Source organism: Capsicum annuum, chromosome 3 (genome assembly GCF_002878395.1).
Source record: "Capsicum annuum cultivar UCD-10X-F1 chromosome 3, UCD10Xv1.1, whole genome shotgun sequence".
NCBI classification, from domain to species: Eukaryota; Viridiplantae; Streptophyta; class Magnoliopsida; order Solanales; family Solanaceae; genus Capsicum; species Capsicum annuum.
In genome coordinates this window covers 245,054,639-245,061,591 of record NC_061113.1, presented here as the reverse complement: position 1 = coordinate 245,061,591, position 6,953 = coordinate 245,054,639, and positions in this window count along the sequence as shown.

Sequence of the window (6,953 nt, the reverse complement as noted above, 5' to 3'; positions counted from 1 at the left end):
AATGATAGAAATGCATCGAGATTGGGCTAATGGGTTGCCGCCTCCTTCAGTTCCCACTAATAATCTGAAATATCTTTCTAGCTTGCCTTCCATGTCACATGCACAATTTCCCATTTTTGTTGATATGGCACAACATGCATCAGGATCGACTATGGGGCAACAATATCCAACCACTTCCAATGTTCATTTTCTCACTCCCCAATCCAAGACTACCACATACTAGGCTCCACCTACTGTTCATGCTTTTGTGGCTCCACCCTACTTGAAGCTCCTACTTTTGATGTTCATCCACAAGTTGTGCCTCCCTACTCTACAAGAGAGCTTGTATTGAATATTACTAATGACCAGTGTTACACTTTTGAGCCTACATTCAAGTTGACTAGTCTTTATGGTGACACTCACCCACCTGAATTTCCTCCTAACACTGAGAATTCTGTTATGACAGAAGAACAAGAGGAAATGACCAGAAAATTGAGAAGTTTGGAACTGGCTATGAAGAACTTGGAAGGACTTGGGGGTTACAAAAGTGTCTCATATAAGGACTTATACATGTTTCCAGGTGTCAACCTTCCTCCTGGATTTAAAATGCCAAAGTTTGAGAAATATGACGAACATGGGGACCAGTGGCATATTTGAGGCGCTATTGTAATCAATTAAGAGGCACTGGAGAGAAGGAAGAACTACTTATGGCTTATTTCGGGTAGAGTCTTTCAAGCCTAGCTTCGGAATGGTTTGTTGACCAAGACATCAACAAGTGGATTAGTTGGGATGACCTAGCTAATGAATTTGTGCAACAATTTCAATACAATGTGGAGTTGATTCCTGACAAAAATCCCTAACCAGTATGAAGAAGAAGAATACTGAGAGTTTCAGAGAGTATGTGATCAGATGGTATGAACAAGCTGCTAGGGTGAGGCCGCCAATGAAAGAAAGCAAGATAGTGGAGGTGTTTATTCAAGCGCAAGATGAAACATATTATCAACATTTGTTACCTGGGTTAGGCAAGCCGTTTATTGAGGTCCTTAAAATGGGGGAGATGATAAAAGAGGGAATTAAGACTGGTCTCATCATGAGTTTTACAACATTGAAAGCGACTACTCAAGCAATTCAAAAGGGTTGAGGATGTGTTGGGGAGAAAAATAATGAGGAAGATGCATCTACTATTGTAGTTGGACAGCAGGAAAGGTCAAGAAGACCATGTCGTCGTCACTCTCAGGCACAAGCCCAACATGCCCAAGCTTCACATAATCACTACCAAAATCTATTATACTCTACTCTTCCCCCTCTATATCCAATATATAATGCACAACCACATATTCAACCCCCATCTTACCCACAGTGGAACACACCAACTCCTCAGAGTTATCCTCTAAATCCACAAACACACCAAAACCCTTCTAAGCCTGATTTTTGATCCAAGTCAAACGATGAAATGAGGCAAAATTCGAGAGATAGCTTCACACCAATTGGAGAGTCGTATGCCAATTTATTTCAGAGATTGGTACAATGGGGCATGATCACTTCTCTCCTTGGGTGCACTCATAATTGGCGTTCAAGAAACTTTAATCCTAATATATGATGTGCATATCATTCTGATGCTCAGGGTCATAGTATTGAAGATTGTCGAGATTTGAAAAGAGAAATTGAAAAGATGATTCAAGATGGATCAATTATGGTGTAGAACATTGAAAATGAGGGAAGTTCTAGTCATGCTGATATGCAAACCAGTGGCTAAGTCATCAAGCTGAGCAATTTAGAAGTCACCCCTCTCCTTACTAGGAAGAGGTCTGGTAGTTGTTTTGTCTTCTTTTCTATTTTTTGAATTATTTCAGGGTTGTAGTTTGGGATCTATTTTATTTTGTACCTTTGTCATTTATGTTCAAGCCTTCTATCTTTTATTTCAACTAAATGAATTATCCCTTTCCCTTTATGTTTAAATCTGTGTCGTTTGCTTGTTTTCTTTGTACAGTACATTTTATGTTGATTCTAGTGATATGACATGCTAGAGGAATTTTCAGCCAGATCTTAAAATCCAACTTAACCATGAAACATTGAATCAGAGGGCTAAAGTTAGGAAAATCATCTGAGAAAATAGGTGGAGTGCTGAGACATTTGGTGACAAGTTGAAGCCTTCTTCGAAAATTAAGGCAATTACTTTGAGAATCACAAGAATAACATGGTCATCAATTGAAAGACACGTCTCAATTAGGTCAATAGTGACTGCATGAACAGAAAGAAAATCAACTCCATGAAAGCATGAGTCATTAAATGGGAAGGATGTACAACAAATATAGAGTTGTATGTTTGACAAGTATAGAAAAGAGGTGACACACATGCTTGGGGCAAGTCAGTGTTGTAAAACATGTCATAAGTGATGTTGATCGTGCACTTCCACATTGCATGCTAGGTACTAGTATTTTCAGGGATTGAAATGACGAAGGAATTTTATTCTGCTATCCAACCATTGTGTCATCCTTTTTTTACCCCATTTGAGCCTTAGTATTATTTTCTTTCATACCCCTATTTTGGAATCAAGATAAAGCCAACAAAGCTCAAAACAAAAGTATCGAGCAAGACAATAGAGTCAGAAAGCTTCAAAAAAAAAAAGAAAAAATGTGTCCAAGAAGGAAGAAAAGAGTGTCAAGGAAATTAGAGTCAGAAAAATCACAAAGAAAAAAAAAGTCAAAAGAAAAAAAAGAACAAGTCAGAATTAAGCAAAAAAAGAACAAGTGGCCAGAACTACGCATGATCTGATCTCCTCTTTTAGGGGTGAGATACGTAGGCTGCCCTACTCAGGGCTCGGTCCAACCAAATAAAATTTAGTATTGCCCAGTCAAAAGAAACTGGGGCATGAGTTGATCCTCATTGTTTGAGTTGATTCCAAAAGTTGTAAGTCTCATCCCACTTTAAGTGTCGTTTGGTCCCCATGCCATCCTTTATTTCTAACCCTATCCAAAAGCCAAGTTACAATCAAAGAAAGACCTTCAGATCAATCTTTAAGAATGCTCAGGCTAAGCATGCAATGGATGTGGATAACGTATTTTGGGAACTACTTGTCTTCCTCAGCATAAGGAACCAGGAGAGAAATGAAAATAAGACAGTTTTATTGGTGAAAACCCTCACGGGCACTGTAAGACGATGGTGAGTTGAGATAAATAAAAATGAGAGAGTCTTATCAGTGAAAACACTCACGGGCACTGTAAGACAGCTGTGAGTTGAGAAAAATAAAAATAAGAATCTTATTAGTAAAAAACCCTCTCGGATATTATAAGGCAATGCTCAGGTGATAAAAGAAAATGAGAGAGACTTGTTGGCGAAAACCCTTCAAGGTGCCACTAGCCGAATGAGGTCTCCGAATGCAATTGGCCTAAGAAAGCAACTCACTTTCAGGGTCATAAACTCAACAATAGTTTGTGAGAGTTTTGGATGGAAAGATCAGGCAGTTTAATTTGATATGCATGTCATAATCATTAGAGTTGACTGTCATTTTCAGATAAACTTTTCTTTCATCTTTTCCAATGGGGACATTCATTATTATTTCTTTCTTTTCAATAGTTATATTTTTATTTTTCTTGAGTCAGTTATCCAAATAAAATCATTGTTATTTTTCTCTTGTCTTTGAGTCAAGTCTATGTCAAAACAAGTGAGAAAAGATTTCAAAACTGGCTACCAGCTTCTTCAATTATACAAAACAAGGCAGAAAGGCCAACGCATGAAAGAGACATGATTGTGAGCCAAAATGAGGCAAGCAAAAAGTTTTGCCAACAAATAAGTCTGGGAACTCATGAAATACCAAGGTTCCAAGGGGTCTATCTAAGAAGCATGGTAAAACAGAGATGTTATGTTTATCTTAGTCACTCTTAATAATCTGAGTTTGGTTAATGAAGCAGCAAGTCAATGACACAGGGTAATAGTTGGAAACAAGATTAAATGTGATGATGGCAAGAGCGTTTGCCACGAAAGCCAAATCCATAAACCAGCCACCATGTTTTTAAACTCACAACCTTTCTTTGCATGAAACAGGAACACATGTTACCTTCAAATCAAGGATTTCAAAGTTAAACATCAAGGCCCGTAATTTCTCACTTTTACAAATGCAGGAAGCAATGTTGTTGCACAGGTTTGATAATTAAATCATGGTAAAAATTCATCATCTTATATCCCTCGGAGACATACTTTCTTGTCCAGGGATTTCAGTTTTCATCTACTGGATGATACACTTCTTAAATTGAACCTTCACTCTTAGAAGAAGTACCTTTTAGTCTAGTCATTCCCTTTTATTCCTATAAGACATACCTTTTAGTCGAGTCATATCCTTTGATTCCTATAAGACGTACTTTTTAGTCGAGTCATTCCCTTTGATTCCTATAAGACGTACCTTTTAGCCGAGTCATTCCCTTTGACCCCTAGAAGACGTACCTTTTAGTTGAGTCAGTCCCTTTGATTCCTATAAGATGTACCCTTTAGTCGAGTCATCTCCTTTAATTCCTATAAGATTTACCTTTTAGTCGAGTCATTCCCTTTGATTCCTATAAGATGTACCTTTTAGTCGAGTCATCTCCTTTGATTCCTATAAGACATACCTTTAGTCGAGTCATTCCCTTTGAATCCTATAAGTTGTACCTTTATGTCGAGTCATTCCCTTTGTCCCCTAGAAGACGTACCTTTTAGTCGAGTCATTCCCTTTGATTCCTATAAGACGTACCTTTTAGTTGAGTCATCTCCCTTAATTCCTAGTAAGACGTACCTTTTAGTCAAGTCATCTCCCTTGATTCCTATAAGACGTACCTTTTAGTCAATTCATTATCCTTGACCCCTAGAAGACGTACCTTTTAGTTGAGTCAATTCCTTTTATTCCTATCAGACACTCCTTATAGTCGAGTCATTCTCCTTGATTCCTATAATGATATGACTTTCACAAAAGTCCTTTGATGATAAACTGGGGCAAAATTTAATTCTTATGTTGGAACTTCACTTTCCTGGCATATGAAATCTCTTTATAATAATCTTTGTTTGGGATAATTTTCTTTCTAGTTCTGATATGAAGTTAGGATCCCGCCCGAAGCACAACGCGAATAAATGAAAAGTCAAGCAGCAAGGTGAAGAAATTAAAAGTCAAGCAACAAGATGAAGAAGTTGAAAGTCAAGTAACAGAGTGAAGAAAATGAAAGTCAACATATTGAAAATATCAAGTTAGGAGCCCGCCTGGAGAACAGGGTGATGAAATTGAAAACCAAGTAACAAGTTGAAGAAATTTCAAATCAGGAGCCCGCCTGAAGAATAGGGTGATGAAACTCAAGTGAAGAGTCCAACAGAAGCTGCGTAGATAGGATTTTATAATTTCATTTATGTTTTTAACTTGTAACTTTAATTTTTGATGTAATAACAGAGCCGCAAACCGGACCTCGATGGGACCTCACTCGACTCTCTAACTCGGCATAGTCTAGCTCCTTCCAATCCTTTGAGATAACTGTCACTTGATTCCCTCATAACTTGGGTAGATAGGATGTCCTAAGTCAAGACCTGGTTTCCCTCCTTCCTCGTGCTCCGTGCTTTTGAATAAAGGTCAGGACAAAATTCGGTCTCGTTGTCTACTGCTTTGTATGAAAACACCATGTGTTTACATCCAAAGGGGTCCTTTCCTGAAAATATTTTAATCATTTTTTATTTTATTTTATTTATTTTAATTTTTTATTTTTATTTTATTCATCTTACCATACTTTTGTTTAATTGATAATTTCTCCCCATAAAAAGAATTGAAAATAATTAAATACATAGCATCTTTGTCACCTCACTATGCCACCTCAACACCTCACTTTTCATTTTTAATTGGATACATGCAAAAGACACACGCCCTACACATTTTTCCACACGCCACCCTCATTTTCCACATGCCACACTAACTTTTCCACATACCACACACTTATTCCCACAAGCCCCAATTATATGCTTCCACATAGGAAAATAAATAAAGAAAAAGAAAAAATAAATAAAAAATATAAAAGAAAAATTCTAAAAGGAAAAAAGGGAGAGTCTTATTCTTTCATCATCATCTTCTCTACAATAACAACAATCACCAAATCATCTTCCTCACAAGAAGAACAAAAAAAATTAGGGAGAGAAGAGAGAATCGCGTGAGAGAGAAAAAAAATCGAGAGAGAAACAGTATCATGAACAGTGTTGTGAACAATGGCGTGAACAGTGTTGTCTAAGTACCGTAACAGTACGTGAACAGTGTTGATTTTCGGGTTCGATTGGATTCACGAAGCTTCAGTTTTGGGTCACAAATTTTTCAATACGGAGTTGGAGTTCGTCATTGTTGAGGTCCTATTAGGAATTCTATAGTCCGGGCTTTCTTGATTTTATTATCAATGAAATCAATTCTTCAAAGGTCTATCTCTCAACTCTACTTTTTAATTATATCAAAGTTAGTTAATATCATGATTTTGTGGTGCGGTTTTGAATATTTCGAGCAAAATGTTAATTGTTGTTGTGAATATGAATGATTGGTATGCTTAAATGTTTGAATCTTCGTTGGGGTATATGTTGTTGGTTTCGGATTTTGAAAAGTGATTTGATAGTCGACCTAGTTTAATAATGTGGTTAAAAATGGATTTGGGGGATGAAATTGAGAAATTGATAAAAATGATGAATTTATATTACCTTTGGTTTATTGTTGTTTTTTTTAATTCATAATGAGCATGAATATTGTTGGAATGTGATAAAATTATGATATGTTGAAATGGATAGGCGAATGTTGGTTCGGGTAGGCAAAAGTTTAGGAATAAGTTTTCTTGTTGAATGTTTGAATGTGGAATTTGAGTTGAACGGTTTGGTTTTAGTTCTTGCATTTGGAAATAAATTCATTTAATTGGGGAATGCCCCGCGATCTCTTGTATTTATTCACCGGGGAATGCCCCGAAGTATTTTGTATTTGGAGGACGTCTGTGATA